Here is a 20227-nt window from a genome sequence, read left to right on the forward strand (position 1 = left end):
TATTCAAATCTTCCATGCCTTTCTTCCAATATGCTTTCATACCATTCATATCAGCTTCCATGGCATAGATAAAACTATTTATCTTTTGCTTCTCTAGAATATCATTTACCCTTATATTCAATTTTTGAAAGTCCTCAATGTGCTCTTCCATTGAACCCTTTTGTTTGAGATTTATCAATTGGCTAAAGAAGGTGTTTCCCTTGGTATCATCATAATGTGCTATCGTTTCCTCCGTGAAAATTGACCACGTGACAAGTGGTTTACGAGAACAAAGCCCTTTATACCATAAAAATTGATTTGGTTCTAAATAATTAGATGCAATACGTACCTTTTGTAACAATGGTACACCATGTAGATCAAAATATTTCTTCATCTGTAGTATCCAATTTACCAGAGCCTTGCCATCAAACTTCCTCATCTCACTTTTTCTTGATTTTAGGAGCTCGATCTTGAAGCGACTGTCACTCTGTAATTTTGGATCTTTAAGTTTTGAAATTTTGGCCTGTAATAGCCCTCTGAGTTCTCTCTCTAACTCCACAAGTCTGATAGTAATTGGATTCAAAAAGAAATATTTATTCCCAATATCCCATGATGACCTAATTATAGACTAGTTGAGTAGAGTGAACTTGTACGATGTGCCACGTGTCACTGTTCCAACCATAGGTTCTGACAATTATACCCAAACAAAATATCGTCCGTCCTCTTTCTGTAACTTCTTACAAAATTTCAATTTGATGCTGAGAGAGAAAGTTATGACGATTTTCCCAAGGTCACCTGTTTAAGATGTAATTCGAGAGTTCACAAAAACCCTAACTTCCTCATATCCAAAAATATAGCGAGCCAAGATCTGAAATTTGGACCCAAGGTTCAGACCGATTTATTCTCAAATCAGTTTTCGTTTTAGCTTCTGAAACTTTGTAGTGAAAACAGCATAACTAAAATTCTACGATGACCTGTTTTAGATGAAATTCTGGAGCTTGCCAAAACCCTAACTTCCTCAGCTCATATCACCAAAAATATAGCGAGACAAGATCTGAAATTCGGACCTGAGGTTCAGCGTGATTTCGTCTCAATTGGGTTTTTTGTTTCGCTTCTTAAACCCTGTTTGGAGCAGCGAAAGCCTAGAATCCAAAGCTCTAATACCAAATGTTATGAAACCAGCTCACAAAAAGATAGAAAAGATAGATCAACGCCTTAGAAATAAGCCTCTTCGAGGGGGAAACCTCCTTTACATTACACAAATGAACAATTCTTAGATGATACAAATGTCAAGACCTCCTTTCTATATATAAGAGTGTAAGGAGTCATAATATAATGAGAGCCGACATAGCAATAATAATGTAAGGGCACAATAATAACAATAGTGGGCTTCTATGGGGCATAATAATAACAATATGGGGACTACATGGGCACAACAATATAATAAGGGGGTTGTACTAATAACAATAAGGGGTCACACTAGTAGTATATGGACCTAACAGATTTTTGTATTAATCCCTTGGGTTTATTATTCCTTTGGGTTTATAATATCAATCCCTTGGGTTTATTATTCCCTTAGGTTTATAATATCAATCATGATCAACCATTGTCAACCATGGTCAATCATGAGGTTTTAGTAGAATCCACTGGGTTTACTTTTCCATTGGGTTCATAATATCAATCCCTTGGGATTATTATTAACTTGGGTTTATAATATCAATCATGGTAAACCATAACCAACCATGGTGGCATGTCGCATTGTGAAAGCAATTGTCTCCATATGAAAATCATGGACAATCATTGTCAACCATGGTCACCCATGGTTGATCATGGTCAAGCATGTTTTATAGAATCAAACATGGTCAACCATGGTCAATCTTGGGTTTTTAGTATTAATCCCAATGGTTTGTTATTCCTTTGGGTCAACCATAGTGAATCATAGTCAACCATGGTCAACCATGCTCAAATTTCATTTTGTGACAAAGATTGTCTCAATATGAAAATCAACCATGGCCAACCACGGTCAACCATGGTCCAACGTCACATTGTGACAAAGAATTAATTATTATTATTAATTATTATCATTATTAATTATTATTATTTAAATATGAATTAATTATCATCATTATTATTATTATTATGTAATTAATTAATATATTCATATTATTATTATTTAATAATATTTAATTAAAAGCAACCATGGTCAACGCTAGTCAATAATGGTCTCATCTCGCATTATGACAAAAATTGTCTCTACTTAGGGTTTATATACCTTGGGTATATAATATTAGTCCCTTGGGTTTAATAGTATTCCCTTAGGTTCATAATCCCAATTTTTAGTATTAATCCCTTGCGTTTATTGTTCCTTTACGTTTATAATATCAATCGCTTGGGTTTATTATTCCCCATTCAACCATGGTTTATTATGATGTCGACCATGGTCAACCATGGTCCAACATGAAATTGTGATAAGGATTGTCTCAATATGACAATCAATGATGGTAAATCATGTTTATTTTAGTGTTTATAATATTTATCTTAGGGTTTATATATTTTGGGTTTATAATATTAGTCCCTTGGGTTCATAATCCCTTCGGGTTTTAGTATTAATCGCTTGGGTTTATCATTCCTTTGGGTTTATAATATCAATCCCTTGGGTTTTTTATTCCCTTAGGTTTATAATATCAATTATGGTAAACCATTGTCAATCATAGCCAACCATGGTCAACCATGGTTGAATGTCTCATTGTGACAAGGATTGTCTCACCATGAAAATAAACCATGTTTATTTTAGAGTTTATAATATTTATATTAGGGTTTACCAATGTTGGGTTTATAACATTAGTCCCTTGTGTTCATAATCCCTTGGGGTTTTAGTATTAATCCCTTGGGTTTATGTTTTCCTTGGGTTCATAATATCAATCCCTTGGGTTTATTATTAACTTGGGTTTATAATAACAATCATGATCAACCATGGTGAACCATAACCAACCATGGTCAACTGTAGTCAATCATGGTCCAATCTTTCATTATGACAAAATTTGTCTCCATATAAAAATCATTGACAATCATGGACAATCATGGTCAACCATGGTCAGCCATGGTTGATGATGGTCAACCATGTTTTATAGAAACAAACATGGTCAACCATTGTCAATCATGGTCAAACATGCTTGAACATCACGTTGTGACAAAAATTGTCTCGATATGAAAATCAACCATGATCAACCATGGTACAATGTCACATTGTGACAAAAATTGTATGGATATGAAAATTAACCATGGTCCAACATGGCATTGTGATAAGGATTTTCTTAATATGAAAATCAACCATGGTCAATCATGTTTACTTTAGTATTTATAAAATTTATCTTAGGGTTTATATACGTTGGGTTTATAATATTAGTCCCTTGGGTTTAATCTTATTCCCTTGGTTTCGTAATCCCTTGGGGTTTTAATATTAATCCCTTGGGTTTTTATTGCCTTGGGTTTATAATATCAATCCATTAGGTTTATAATATTAATAATGGTAAATCATGGTCAATCATAGCCAACCATGTGAAACCATGGTCAACCATGGTGCAACATTATGTTTTGACAAATATTGTCTTGATATGAAAATCAATCATGGTCAACCATGGTTAACCATGTCCAGTGTTGCATTGTGACAACGATTGTCTCTATATGGAAATCAACAATGGTCAACCATTGTCAACCATGTTTATTTTAGTGTTTATAATATTCATGTTAGGGTTTATATACCTTGGGTTTATAATTTTTATACCTTCAGTTTATTATTCCCTTGGGTTTATAATATCAATCCCTTGGGTTTATTGATGCAAGCGTTCATATTCCTAGGGTTTAATATTATTCAACAATGGTCAACCATGGTCCAATGTCACATTGTGACAAGGATTGTCTCAATATGAAAATCAATCATGCTCAACCATGTTTATTTTAGTATTTTTAATATTTATCTTAGGGTTTTTATACCTTGGGTTTATAATATTAGTCCCTTGGGTTTAATATTATGCCCTTAGGTTCATAATCCCATGGGGTTTTAGTATTAATCCCTTAGTTTTATTGTTCCTTTGGGTTTATAATATCAATCAATTGGGATTATTATTCCCCGGTCAACCATGGTCCAACATGGAATTGTGATAAAAATTGTCTCAATATGAAAATCAACAATGCTCAATCATGTTTATTTTAGTTTCTATAATATTTATCTTAGGGTATATATATGTTGGGTTTATAATATTAGTCCCCTGGGTTTAATATTATTCCCTTGGGTTCATAATCCCTTGGGGTTTTAGAATTAATCCCTTGGGTTTATAATATCAATACATTGGGTTTATAATATTAATCATTGTCAACTATGGTCAATCATAACCAACCATGTTCAACCATGGTCAAACAAGGGTGGATATGGAAATCAAGCATGGTCAACCGTGGTCTAATGTTGTGTCCCACAAAGATTGTCTCGATATGAAAATAAATCATGGTCAACCATGGTTGACCATGGTCCAATGTTGCATTGTGACAAGAATTGTCTCTATATGGAAATCTACCATAATCAACAGTAGTCAACCATGTTTATTTTAGGGTTTATAATATTGATGTTAGGGTTTATAATTGTTATCCCCTAGGTTTATTATTCCCTTGGGTTTATTGATCTAATGGTTCATATTCCTAGGGTTTAATATTATTCAACAACAGTTAACCATAATGAACCATGGTCAACCATGGTCCAATGTTGCAGTTTGAAAAGGATTGTCCCAATATGAAAATCAACCGTGCCCAACCATATTTATTTTAGTATTTTTAATATTTATCTTAGGCTTTTTATACATTGGGTTTATAATATTAGTCCCTTGGGTTTAATATTATTCCCTTGGGTTAATAATTCCTTAGGCTTTTTGTATTAATCCCTTGGGTTTATTATTCCTTTGGGTTTATAATATCAATCCCTTGGCTTTATTATTCCCTTAGGTTTATAATATCAATCATGGTCAACCATTGTCAACCATGGTCAATCATGGGGTTTTAGTAGAATCCCTTGGGTTCATAATATCAATCCCTTGGGATTATTATTAACTTTTGTTTATAATATCAATCATGGTCAACCATAAGCAACAATGGTGGGATGTCGCATTGTGAAAAAAATTGTCTCTATAAAAAAATCATGGACAATCACTATCAACCATGGTCATCCATGGTTGATCATGGTCAAGCATGTTTTATAGAATCAAAAATGGTCAACCATGGTTAATGTTGGGTTTTTAGTATTAATGCCAATGGTTTGTTATTCCTTTGGGTCAACCATAGTGAGTCATAGTCAACCATGTTCAAATGTCGCTTTATGACAAAGATTGTCTCAATATGAAAATCAACCATGGTCAACCATGGTCCAACATCACATTGTGACAATGAATTAATTACTATCATTATTAATTTTTTTTTTGTAAGCATGGTAGGACTCTCCAATTTTCAAGTTTACATGTTCATTATTCACCCTACTACAAGGGGTAGCACAAGATTCGAAACCAAGATCTCTGGTTCCGTGAGACTTCATTCCACGACCATCGCCACTTGAGGTACCCCAGGTGGACATTATCATTATTAATTATTATTATTATTATTTAAAGATGAATTAATTATTATTATTATTATTATTATTATTTAATTAATTAATATTCATATTATTATTATTTAATAATATTTAATTAAAAAAAATATTATTGTTTAACAATAATTAACTATTTAACTATTATTTATTAATTTTTATTAGTAATTTTTTATTATCAATATTTTTTTAATGATAACTTATAAAATAAAAATATTTATATTTTTCCTAAAAATAATATTAATTTTCTTCACCCTTGTGAGCATCACTCGATGCAATGAGTGCTAAGTGAACAATTCAAAAATCATGAGAAATTAGTCAGTTATGACTACCTCTCATGGAAATGGTCATATGTTAATGACTTACTTAACGCAGTTGAATCCTAAAAAACGATATCTAATATTAATTTTGTTTTAATAAAATAAGTATTTATTTATTTACATTTTATAAAAGCTGAATAATAAATTATTATTGTTATTATTATTATTATTATTATTAATGATTTATGTGAAATAAAAATGAAGCCTTATATGTATATCAACAATATTTATTAAAATAATTATTGTTTTTTTTATCAAGTAAGAGTAGGACCTTCTATTAAGCTAGCCAATTATACATAATTTACATGAAGCCGCACCCGCTCTGTGAGAGTTCAACAGTCAGCAGGGCAAGCAGAAACCAAGCCACTCACCCAAAACCATGAGAAGCCTAAACAGGAAAAACCAGGGAGAAACCGCCAAACAATTAGGGCAAAAGACCATCTGGTAGTGCTGACGTGCAGCAAATGAACCTTGAACTCCTTGGAAGATGAGTCCACCGAATCGGGGGCCACAAAAAGGCCACAAATGACCCACCGAGGGTCCACAAGAAGTCCCACCACAAACCACACTTAAAACTTTCAAACGGACTCGACGAAAATTATAAGCATAGCACTCTAAACTTTTTCGGGTCCGAAACTCCCAACCAACTAACACAAACAAATCGCCACCGTTGATCACCCGACTTAGATCCAATGACCTTCGTGAATATCGGGAGGACGAGAAGCGCGAGAGTTAACCGCTCGATGAGGGCGATTTTCTCTCACCTCTCACCGCAATGTGTCGCACGAAGAGTGGAATCGGGGGCCAACCTCAAAAAACCAGAAACCATTCAGACCCCGCCCGATATACCACTTGTGGTTTTGAATCGGTTGTTTCGCAGAAAAGCAAACACACTCTTTCGCCACTTGATGTCCGTTAGTCTAGTCCAGCTGGCAGTTCTTGAGCCATTCCAGACCACCTAGATTCTCTGTCAAACACCAACTAAGCAGTATGAAAATGGACGACCAAACCTATGGTACTATCCGAGTCAGTCTTTTCAGCATTCAAACAAAAGTACTCCAAGCTTTGGAAAACAGCCAAACCAAAAGGGGTCAGAAAATTTAGGGTTCTCCATCCTCTCGCCTGTCTCTTGAATCCCTTCAATCCATCTTGTTAGTCCATAGTTTCCTATCTTGGGTCGCCTGACAGAGACATTCCTCCCACAATTTTCCTGTAGGTAACGAATCCTAAGCATACCTAGAATCCCTGTCCCTATTGGTGACTCCTTCGTTCGCCAACCGATCCGCTAACATGTTAGCTTTCCTTTTCACATGAACAAATCTGACATTTTTAAGGGTTTACAGGTGGGAGTAGATACAAATAAAAACCTGCAAAAGCTTCCAATGCTTCGACACTATATTTGGAGAGGTTCCATTTCATATTTTCTTGGTTGCTCTAATAATCAGTTCCGAATCTGCTTCAATTATAACATTGTGTGAATTTGAATCCACCAGGATTTCCAAGCATTGCTCTAATGCCATGAGCTTAGCCATGTTATTAGTGGCCTTCCCCAAGTGGCCATGGAATATTTTCTTTATTTTCCCCTAATCATATCTTATGGCACCCCCAAAGCTCGCTAATCCTGGGTTTCCCTTAGATGCTCCATCAATATTAGCCTTTAAGAAACCATAAGGAGGGGGTTTCCAAATGTTAACACCTGTATTTATTCACTTCCTTTATTATTCCTAGAGCATTGATGGACTAGAGACCCAAGTGAAGTATAATACTCTCCTCTTGGGGTAGAGGAGGATCCTTAGGAAGAGTCCTCAACAAGGTTCTTACTGTGTCTTTGATCTGCCTTAGAATTTGATCAATTATGTGTTGGGGCTGGCTTGTTTTCTTTTTGAAGATCCAACTCTTGTTCCAGATTACAAAGCCTGGAACCAGAATCCAGGCTTTATTAATAATCTCATTCCCTGAGAAATTCTTCCTCCAGTTCTTTAAAGTGTTGGATATGCTGAGACTATCCCTATCAGTTTGTCTAAAGATTGAGGCCACCCAGTCCCACACCTTGGAAGTGAAAGGACAAAGGTTGAGAAGGTGTTCAATCATCTCCTCATGTGAGCCACAGAGGTAACATTTGGAAGGACCAATGAAGCCTTTCTTTAGGAGATTCTCCCAAGTTAAGATCTTCCTTTGATGCACTAGCCAGATGAATAACTTTATTTTCATCCAGTGGGGGCTTTGCCATAGTTTCTTCCAGACTTGATCAGGATTCACAAAGTTAAATCTTGTAACTTCCTGTTTGGCCTCTTTGAGGTTAAAGTTACCTTCGGTGTTCTTTCCCCATCTTAATTAGTCAGGTGAGGAGGAAACCAGAATCCTTCTATGCTCTAGATCCTGGGTGAGAGCATCTGCCTTGGCCTTCAGTGGACTCTCATCACTGTATCTTAGAACCTTCCAATTCCTCCATTTTCCATTATTCCTTCCTTGGTCCCAGAAGTCTTTTACCAAAAACAGACCTTTGCTATCTGTGCCACTTTTGAGATCTGCTAATTCATGCCTATAAGGGTTTGGTTCCTGTTACTAGTTGTCCTCCCAAAATCGATCAAGGTCCCCTGCTTGGATTTCCCAGAAACAGTGTTGCTGAGCAATACTTTTATTTTCCCAGGCAAGGTTCCAAAAATGTGAACCCCTGATTTTCCCTGACATTCTAATGTGATCCTTCTCCTACCAATACTTGGCATACTTTTGTTTCCAAAGCTTGGTCCAGGGGGCATTCGACTCCTTGATCCATCTCCACCAATGCTTGGCTCCCGAAACTCTGCTGAGGGTCTCAGGGTCATGAAGCCCCAAGCCACCATGGCTTTTAGGCTTGCAGAGCTTTTCCCAGGGTACTAAAGCTCGCTTCTTTTTCTCTTCCTCTCTGCCCCATAGAAAGTCCCTTTGTATGCTTCTTATTTGTTGCTTAATGCCTTGAGGAGCAGGAAGAGCTAAAAACATGAAAATGGGAATGGCCTGCAAGACCGCCTGTGTGAGCACAAGGCACCTTGCCAAATTTAGTGACCTGCATGTCCATTTTCTGACCTTGTCCTAAAGTTTATTTAATATTGGCTCCCACACTTTCTTGCTTACAGGTTTGTCAGTAAGAGGAATGCCAAGATATTTGGAATGTAGCTGCTCCCTTTGAAATCCAAGAATTCTGGTAATGTTTCTTTGAATAGCAATATTAGTGTTAAAGAAAAAGACTTTGGACTTGTTAAGGCTTACCTCAGTGCTTGCTGCCATAGCAAAGTCATTTAAGATGTTTTTGATTGCTCTGGCTTCACTGATTGTGGGTACACCCTACAACATTGTATCATCCACAAATTGTTGATGACTATTTGCCGCTCCATCCGAGGTGAATTTGATGCCCTGGATTCGTCCTTCCACGTTTTCCCTTTTGATCGCTCTACCCAGCCCTTCCATCATGAGGATAAAGAGTAATGGTGAGAGCGTATCTCCTTGTCTAAGTCCTCTGGAGGGTATGAAGGTTCTTGATGGAGCTCCATTAAGCAATATGGAAAAATTGGTCGTAGTGACTAGTGCTATAACCCATCTTATCCAATTTTGGTCAAAGCCATATGCTTTTAGAATTGCTCTTATGTAAGACCAGCTTAGCTTGTCATAGGCTTTCGCTAGGTCCAACTGAATGATCATACCTACTTGTTTGTTGCTTTTGAGAGAGTGTACCACCTCATGAGCTTGGATGATATTGTTGAGGATTTGTCTTCCTTCCACATAGCCTGTCTACTCCTCCGAGATGAGAGAAGGTAGAAGGGGCTTGAGTCTATTGGCTATTACTTTGGAAATAATTTTATACACCACATTACATAAGGCTATGGGTCGAAAACCATCCGGAGTCATGGCATTTTCCTGTTTTGGGATCAGAGCTATGAAGGAAGCATTAAGAGCCTTTAGAACCATTTTGGACTTTCTTGAGTCTTCCACAACCTCAAGGATATCCTATTTGACTGTTTTCCAGCAGGCTTTGAAGAAGTCTACATTGAATCCATCCAGGCCTGGTGCATTTCCATTTTGCATTTCATTAATTACTTCACTGACCTCCTCTTCCAACACTGGCCTGTTAAGATTGTGGTTGTCATCTCTAGTAACCAGCTGAGGGATAAACTGAGTGAAATGGTGAATGAACCTGGATCTATCCTCCAATGGCTCCTTTGCAATATTGAAGAAGTGTTGAACAAGGACCGATTCCATATCATTGTGAGAGACAAGCTCAATCCCTTGAGAATCATTGATATTTGTGATTCTATTGCGAGCCCTGTGAGCCATAGTGGATTTGTGAAAGAACTTTTTATTTCTTTCTCCCTCTCTAATCCATTGTATCCTTGATTTCTGCCTCCAGAAAATTTCCTCTTGTAAGCATCGATCTTCCCATTCTTCCTGCAAAGAGTCAGTTAGTTTTTGCTGCTCTTCGGTGAAGCCATCTGTGATGTTGATTTGATTGATCTCCTGAAGTTTTTGCTCAGTTTCTCTTTTGGCTTTGAAGATATCGCCAAATTCCTTTTTGTTCCAAGATTTAAGTCTGGATTTGATATGTTTAAGTTTTTGTTGGAGCATGAACATTTTAGTGCCTTGAATGTTCAACTCCTCTCTCCACCATTTATCAATGTTACTAGTGAATTCAGGGTGTGAGAGCTAGGCATTTTCAAACCTGAAAGGTCTGTTTCTCGGTGTGCCCATAAAGGTGGCTTCCAGCTGTACCGGCCAGTGATCTGATCCTCCAAAGGGCAGAATGGAAGCTGTCATGGCAGGGCCTATGAGAAGGAGGTCCTCTGAAATAATAAATCTATCAAGTTTGGATGCAACTTGAGAAGCTCCTCCCCTCTTGTTGTTCCATGTGAAGGTTCCATTTATTGTTTCAGTGTCCACTAGTCCCATGTTCATAATGAAGTTCTGGAAGGCCATGGAGTCTCTGCCTAGTTGTCTAGTACCTCCTTTTTTCTCTAAAAGAGATCTTATCATATTGAAATCTCCTGCAATGATCCAGGGCATAGTGGGATGTCTTGCTCTTAGATCCTCCAGTGAGGTGAGAAGCTTGAGTTTGTCTGCTTGCTTTTGAGGTCCATAAACATTTGTGATCATGTATATCTCCTTATCACCTACAGGTTGACATACCAAGGAAAGATAGTTCCTGGATGCTTCAGCATCTAGGATTCCAAATTTCTGTGGATCCCACAGTGTGAGAATCCCCCCTGCCGAGTTATTTGCCTTAACCTCTAGATACTCATACTTGATTAACCACTTATTATGAATTTCTCTTATCTTATCCATCAAACATTTTGTCTCCTGAATAAAAACCATATCTGGTTTTTCTTCTTTCATTCTGTTACTGAGATTTCTTTGTTTCCTTCTATTTCCTATGCCTCTAATATTCCAGGTTGTGAGCTTCATTAAGAAAGGTTTGTAAAGGAATAACTGGTGAGATCTTTCATCTTACCTGAGTTAATCAATAGTTTCCCACATTCGTTCAGCAGCTCATTCTGTCTTTTTCTTCCTCTTTTCCTTCCTAAGCTCTTTGGAGATTGTGCCTGTGAATTCTCCATCATTTTGACCCCACTTGGTTCCTGGATTTCATGATTTCTTTTGACTCTAGCTCCCTTCGATTGTGACCTCCATAGAAAGAGTTGTTGTACTTTGTCATAATCCTCTTTTGGCAGGGAGTCCACTCCTATGTTCTTTCCTTGTTCCAGAAATTTCTCTAGATCTAGATTTTCCCTATCTAAAATCTCCTGTAGTTCATGGTCCTCCATTCCCGCTTCACTTGGAGTCATCTCATGGTCCCTACTGATCTCCATGTAGCTTGGTAGATCATCCTTTTGTTGGTTTTTTACTGTGATATCCTCCATTTCAACTTCCTCATCCTGCTCCTTGGTTATATTTTCCATGTCCTGGACTGTATCCTTGTTCCCCTCTTCTTCCTCTGGGATCTTGAAACTGTTGTGTCTTGTATGTCTGTCCTCATTTATCTTCTTGTGTGGATGCTTACCCCCTTTCCCTTTACCCCCAACCTTGGTGAAACCCTCGTGATCTCTATCCACAGTAGTTTTCCCACTACCTTCCATAATGATTGTTGGGAAGTCTATGAATAGATGCCCATGTTCATGGCATTTGCGGCACCTAAATGGAATGTGCTCATAGTCCACAGTCTGCACCCGTTCTTCATCATACACTTCTAAAATTATCACTTCTGGAAGGGCTCCAGATAAGTTCATTTCCACACATATTCGTGTGAAGGAGGTATATTTTCCTTTCAGAGTTTCCTCTGAGATCTTTAGAAAATGCCCCAGCTTGTTACCTATTGTTTTCAAGGATTCTGGTAGCCAATAATCCAGAGGAAGGGAGTAAAGTCCGATCCAAACCAATGCTGATGTGAATGTTTCATGTTCCGGGACAAAGTTGATCATCCATGGCCACATGTAGAGTCCTGCCACAGCATAGAAATATGGCCCCCTTCGAACACTCTATCTTTGTCCTCTAGGCTTGTGAACACCACTGTGAAGAAGCCCTTAGAACCTAGATGTAGATGTATTTCCCCCTTTGGCTTCCAATGGCTCCTTATCCAGACGTGTAACGCCCTCTTCGTCGGCCATAACCCCATGAACTTGCATATGATCGCATGTTTTGTCATATGATCCCTATGCACTTGTATCGCCGGATCACTCAATATGACCCGGGGAATAATGCTCGACTTGGGTTTGCAGACCCCAATTGTCCTTATGGAAGTCGGTTTTTCACTGCTGCCTCCATTCTCCTTTTCTTTACTTGTTTCCTATTGATCCCCTTCCTGATCCTGAAGTCCGTTTCTTCCAAATGCTCCCTTGCTTCTTGCCTCTAATACCTTCTCCAAAGGTTTTTTGACATGCTTCTTTCTTGCTTCCTTACCTCCTTCTATAACTACCTGACTGTAAGAGGGAGCAGCACTCCCCCCTACGCGTCCCACCATGGTACCCTGAGTCAAAACCCTAGCGCCAACTCCAACCCTAGCTCAAGTTCCACAGTCATGACTGTCCTCCCCAACAATTATCATTCAAAGATGAATCTCTATCTGTGTCACTAAAATAATTATTGTTATAAAAATTGTTATTGTTAATTAATATTACTAATATTATTATGAGTTAATATTATTATTATAATAATAATATCATATTGTTATAATAATAATATAATAATATCTATATTCAAGATTTTGTGATCCATAATGAATTAAACGAAGTCTTTCGGTAGAAATCACATGAGAGATTTTTTTGGCCGACGATGATGAACCACACTTGTTGGTTCGAAATGCGTAGGCCAAAAAATTCTCTCATGTGATTTCTACCGAAAGGCTTCGTTTAATATAATAATAATTCTATTATATTATAATAATAATAATAATATATTATTATTATTATTATTATTATTATTATTATATAATATTATTATTATAATATTAATATAATAATCATAAATATATAAATATATAAGAATATGGTTGTTATTATTTATATAGTTGGTTTTTAAAAATTGCACATAATAATTATTAATGTGGTTGATATAACTGATCTGCCTAGATCAATCATATTGGAAAATGTAGTCGATATAACTGATTCGTATAGATAAATCATATCGGAAAATGTGGTTGTAGATCAATCACATTGGAAAATATGATTGTATATTCATATACGCCTATGTATATCAACCACATTAATAAATATAATTGTGCTAATTTTTAATTAATACCAATTCTATTGTTATAATTCTAGTTCTTACTTTACATCAATATTATAAACAATTAAATATTATTTAACTTATATAATAAAACTTATATAAAACTAATATATATCGGTAAAAGCGTGTATACATATCTCACAAACCGAATTAAAATGATATATTTAATAACATAATAACGTTCACTACATGGCTAAATTATGATCTTTTAAGTATATTCTAAGATTAATCTTATTTGTTGTGTATATACGACAGTTATATCAGCAGTGGAAGGGATACAATCTATCAAACCGTGGATAAGCCAAGGTGAGAAGAATTTAGGTTCAAAAGGGCCTAACTCAATAGATACTATGATATTTTAAGTATATTCTAAGATTAATCTTATTGTTGTGTATATACGACAGTTATATCAGCGGTGGAAGGGATACAATCTATCAAACCGTGGATAAGCCAAGGTGAGAAGAATTTATGTTCAAATATGCTATTTGAGGGCCTAACTCAATAGATACTACCCGTTTGCCTAAGATTTACATAAAATAATTTATCATACAAAATATATTATATTATTATTATTTTGATTTTTAAGGTCAGGTAAGTCAGATAACAAATTGGTATATGAGATTGGTTTATTTGTGAAATAAAGAATCTATTTTTACTTAAAGATTTGACTATTAAAGATTTGACTATTAAGTCTAAAAAACATACATAAATACATACTCTTAACGATAAAATCTATAATATATATAATATATTTGTACTTATTTACATATATATCTATAATATATATGTACTTATTTTGATATGAATTTGACTTTACCAGCGATGGTTATTGGGATATCTGTCGCGATCTTAATTATTCTCTTCTCAGTCCAGAGATTCTGAACCGACAGAGTTGGCAGCGTATTCGCCCCTGCTATTCTGATTTGGTTTATGTTCATTTTGGTGATTGGCATCTACAACGTAGCCATACATGATACAAGCGTGTTACGAGCTTTCTATCCCAAATATATCATTGACTACTTCAACAGAAATCAGAAACGAGCATAGGTTTCTCTGGGAGGAATCGTTCTACGTATTACGGGTACAAATTCTTTACTTGTCTGCTAAATTAAACTATTGCAACCTGCAGTTTGAAATCCTCTTATCATTTATCACCGAGAGACCACAGCCTTATTGTTTATAAACTATGTGGGATGCAGGCAATGAAGCTATGTTTGCAGACCTAGGGCACTTTTCTGTTCGCTCCATCCAGGTAGGTCGATCTATTTGTGCAAACAAATCTTTTACGTATAATATAACTATAATTGCAGAGTTTTTATTATGAAGGTTGTTGAAATATTAAAGATTCACCATTTCATTTCGTATGTTATCATAACTTTCTTCAGTTTTTCTCAATATTCAAACCATCTACCTTTGGGGAAAGAAGGTAGAAAAAAGAGTATTTAGGAAGAGTCGTAAGCCATTTATCCAGAGTATATAGAATAGAAGGAAAAAAAGAGTATTTAGGAAGAGTCGTAAGCCATTTATCCAGAGTATATAGAATGTTGGAGAATAACTAGAGGAGGAAGACCTAGACCGGACCGAAAGCTAAATGGAATTTGATTTGAGTAAATCAAGTTTTTAGTGGATTGAGAATTTAGAGAACTGCTTTAACTAAAAGATCTAAAAGATCTCTTTTCTTTCAAAAAGTCTCACAAATTAATTATTATCAAGGTTCACAATTAATTATTGTTTTTTTTTTCAAAAATTAAATTATTCTTAATATAAAGCAAGTCGACTTTGATAGTCAATTGACCATTGCTATTCAATAAAAAATTAATTATTAGTTTTGATCCAAGAATTAAAAGTTTCACATATAAATTATCTTTTTGTTTCAGAAAATCAATTATCATAATATAAAGCAAGCAGAATTTGATAGTCAATTGACCTTTGCTATTCAATCAAGCAATATATAGGAAATATTCCATTTTTATCTTTCATACCATGTCAAATAGTCAATAACTTATAAGGTTCGTGTTATGTGAAGGATCGATAGATTGCAAATTTGATCACTACTCATGCTTCTTCATTGTTTGTGATTTAGATTTCCTTTACAGGACTTGTCTATCCGAGTCTGTTATGTTCATATGGAGGGCAAGCTGTATGCATTAGAAAGTTTCCAAATGATGCGTCCAACGCATTTTACAAATCAATTCCAGGTAATTTTATTTATAAGATTATTGCTATTTATAGGTTTTTATTATATCCCTGTTTGAAAAACTTATTCTTTTATATTATCTAGGTCCTGTATGCTGGCCAATGTTTGTTGTTGCTGTTGTGGCCGCTATTATTGCAAGTCAAGCCATGATCTCTGCCTCTTTCTCCATTTTGAAGCAAGCAATGCATCTGGGATGCTTTCCAAGTATTAGAATTGTTCACACTTCAACTAAATATGCAGGCCAACTATATATTCCCGAAATAAACTACTTTTTAATGGTGGCATGCGTGCTTGTTACAGTTAGTTTCAAAAACACAACTACACTGGCTAATGCTTATGGTACGCATTCTTAAACCTTCTTATGAAAAGTTAGTCTAAAGCATAATATTTTAATTTTTTTGTGTTATAAAATTGTATAAATATGTGGGGGAACTGTTTATTTTAGAATAGTGTTTTTATAATTAATTCATATTTTATAATAGTATTTTTATAATTGAAAATATTATTATTATTATTATTTATTTATATATAAGTGATTGGAGGTTTTCACAGTTTTTTATATTAGCATTGTGTAATGTATGTGATTTGTCTAATTTTTTAGATTGGATCTCCATCCATCATCAAGGACCATTAAGACCCTTAATGACCCCTGATGATAGATGGAGATCCCATTCGAAATGTTGGACAGATCACATATATTACACAGTTCTATGATCCTGATAATTATTAGAGATCCTATCAGAAATGTTAGACAAATCACATATATCATACCATGCTATTCCTAATTATATATATATATATAACTCATAAATTAATTCTTCTTATGGATTGATACACGTATAGCTGTGGTGGGTGATATGATCGTCACCTCAACATTGCTAACTCTTATAATGCTTATGGTATGGCAAACACCTATATATTTGGTTGAATGTATGTGCTTGTGATTGGATCAACAGAGTGGATTTATTACTCAGCAGCTCTTTATAAGTTTCCTAAAGGAGGGTAACTATCCTTAACTTTTGCAGCTGTTTTGTTATTCACAATGTACGTTTGGCATTACGTGCACGTAAGGAGATAAGCTTATGAGGCCGAACACAAGGTGTCCCAAGAACAAATTGACAGCCTATTCTCAAGCTTAAGCGTGGCCAGAGTTCCAAGGATTGGGCTTCTGCTCTCGGAACTGGCAGAGGGAATTCCACTCATAATTTCACATTTTATAACCAATCTCCCTGCTGTACATTCTATTGTTGTATTTGTTTGTGTAAAGTATTTTCCCGTGAACACAGTCCCGGCTGAAGAACGCTTTCGATTCCGATGAGTTGATTCAAAAGAATGCAAAATGTATCGATGTGTTGCGATGTATGGTTACACGGATGTGCGAATTGGGAATGTGGAATTCGAAAGCGAGTTGCTAGAATCCTTGAAAGAATTTGTGCAAGCCAAGTACATGTACAGACTTAACGAAATTGAAATAAGAGAGAGCCACAGATTTGAGTTGACAGCTAGATCAGTTGGGTATGAAGATGAGGGTGAGGTCGATGCTATGGTCTCTTCCCAGAGTCGACGATTCGTCGAAGCGGCCAAGTTGGAGTCACAGCAGGCCATTGAATTCTTGCAAGAAGCAAGCAAGGCAGATGTGGTGTATTTGGTGGGAGATAGCTAGGTGAATGCCAAGACAGGTTCTCGGCTGATTAAGAGAATTGTGGTTAACACTGTATATTGCTTTCTGCGGAGGAATCGCTGACAAGGAAGGACTTATTTGGATATTCTGTTGGGAATTTTCTGTTTAATTCCAAAACAAAACAACAGAGAAAAATACTATGTTTTTAAACACAAGATCTTAACAGAGGGAAGCTAAAATTGTTTGGCAGAAGAACAGAGTTTTTCACACACATAAAAGAGAACTTGTATTCATTAATAAAAACTACTGTTACAAAATAAAAGATCTTCCTCTCAACAGAAGGATTACACCAGGAACACTTCAGTTCCAGTTCCAAAAAAAGATTACTCTGTCTCTCCAGAAAAATATTCGGTCTCTGTTTGCAAAATGTTACACTACTGTGTGTAAAATTTTCATTACATTCACACGTTGTTGCGTTTCACATTTCATATTCAACCAAAATAAAATACATTAGCGCTACTGCGCATTGCCTTTCGTTTTCTCAACGAACAACCCTTACATTCACACTGCTGTGTGTGTTTCACCTGCGCGCTGCTATATGTGCTTCCCTTGCATTTCATTACATATAAAAAAATGAACAACAAACATAACAATACATATGTTTTACTTGTGTCATAAAACCAAAAAACTACTCCCGTGGATAAAAAACTAATAAAATTAAAAACTTACCTACATTTACCAACCCATAGTAAATTTCATTAAATGTTTTACTGGCGGTCAAAATGAAACTTTTACTCCACGTCAATTTCATGTTGCAGGCCTGTACTTCAACCATTGAATTATGCGATTTGCGATTTGATCGCATCGCGAAATCGCATTCGGCGCAAAACAGGGGGAGGCTTGACACATATGGGTGTGATCTGCGATATGGCGATCGAATCGCATCGCAACATCGCATCGGAAGAATTCAAGTGAACAGACGGAGGCAGTGGGCATGGATGCGATTTGCGATCTGCGATTAGATCGCATCACAAGGAAAAAAAAAACAGGCGGTTTTCTGAAATAAACAACGCGACAGTTGGAATTATAATTTCAACACTCCCCTTTAATTTCAACTGCTGGGTTATCAGTCATACCCAGACATTTCCTCAAAAACTCAAAACTTTTCTGTCCCAATGGTTTGGTCAAAATATCAGCAACCTGCTCCTGAGTTCTGCAATGTTTTAAAACGATTTCTCCATTGTTCACCAATTCCCTGATGTAGTGAAACTTTGTGTCAATGTGTTTCATTCTCTTATGAAACATATCATTCTTGGATAATGCAATAGCTGAGCTATTGTCACAAAAAATCACAGTTCCTTTTGCTTACTCTTGGCATAAACTCCTTAACATTCTTCTCATCCAAACTGTTTGACATGCTGCTGCTATAGCTACCACATATTCTGCTTCTGCTGTAGACAATGCTACAATACGTTGTTCTTTAGAAGCCCATGAAATGGCTCCTGAACCCATGTGAAAAACATAACCGGATGTACTTTTCCAATTATCTACACTTCCAGCCCAATCACTATCAGTGTATCCAATTAAATCTGAACATTCTGAAGTAGTATATAAAATGCCAAACCTTTTAATACCATTAACATACCTCAGAATCCTTTTTGCTGCCTGCCAATGTGCTTCTTTTGGCTTCTCCATGAATCTGGAAATTAAACTAACAGCATGCATTATATCTGGCCTAGTTGCAGTGAAATACATGAGGCTGCCAACTATGCTTTTGTACAACCTAGGATCAAAATCCTTGCTGCTGTCCTCTTTGCTAAGTTTTAATTCCATCACTGTCGGAGTCATTGCTGCCTTGCTCTCCTGCATATTAAATCTTTCCAACACTTCATTAACATATTTTGCTTGTGAGATAAAAATCCCATTTCCATTTTGTTCTACTTCTATTCCTAAGTGACATTGGACATTGGATTTATCATACCTTTGTCCTTGAGCATGATGTTGTCCACTTTGTTGGCTGCTGCCTTGGCCTTGGTTCTGATTTGGATTGCTGCCTCTTCCTTGAGCAGTTGCTGGACTGTTTCTTCCACCTCTGTTTTGGCTTCTGCCTCTTCCTCTCTTGTTTCATCTGCCTTGACCTCTTCCTCTTCCAAAGGACATCTAGGTCTTAAAGGCATGTTCTAGAGATGACTTTTCATTTCTACTCAATCTTTGCTCATGTGTTATCAGTGATGCATGTAGTTCATCAACTGAGAAGTTTGTGAGATCCTTTGTCTCTTCTATGGTGGTGACAAACACATCAAACCTTGAGGGTAGGATCCTCAATAGTTTCTCCACAATCCTCCTTTCTTCAAGAATCTCTCCATGAGACCTTATCTGTGTGACCAGACCAATCACATGTGTGAAGAATGAGTCAATATTATCTGACTCCATGCATAGATTCTCAAAATCTCTCCTCAGCAACTGTAGTTTTGCTATCTTCACTTTCTCCATGCCTTAATAGGCTATCTTTAGAGTTTGCCATGCTTCTTTAGATGTCTTGGCTGCTGTTATCCTTAGAAACACACTCTCATGAACTGTTTTGATACAATAAGTAGAGGGCTTTAGTATCCTTCTTCTTATTGCTCTTCAACAGATCTTTCTCTGCCTGAGTTAATCTATTAAACTCATTCTCATCTGCTAGTTCTTCAAAGCCATCCTCAACAAATTTCCATAAGTCTTGAGAAGCAAACAAA

The 20227-nt window shown here is 36.2% G+C and overlaps 1 pseudogene; it reads left to right on the plus strand.

Moving 5' to 3' along the window:
• Positions 1-17189, plus strand: part of LOC149202671 (potassium transporter 5-like) — a 59500-nt pseudogene extending 42311 nt beyond the window's left edge.
• The last annotated feature ends 3038 nt before the right edge of the window (positions 17190-20227 follow it).

The sequence above is a fragment of the Pinus tabuliformis genome, chromosome 2_1 (genome assembly GCF_031772625.1).
Source record: "Pinus tabuliformis cultivar Carrire ecotype Pingquan chromosome 2_1, CPIR1, whole genome shotgun sequence".
Lineage (NCBI taxonomy): Eukaryota > Viridiplantae > Streptophyta > Pinopsida > Pinales > Pinaceae > Pinus > Pinus tabuliformis.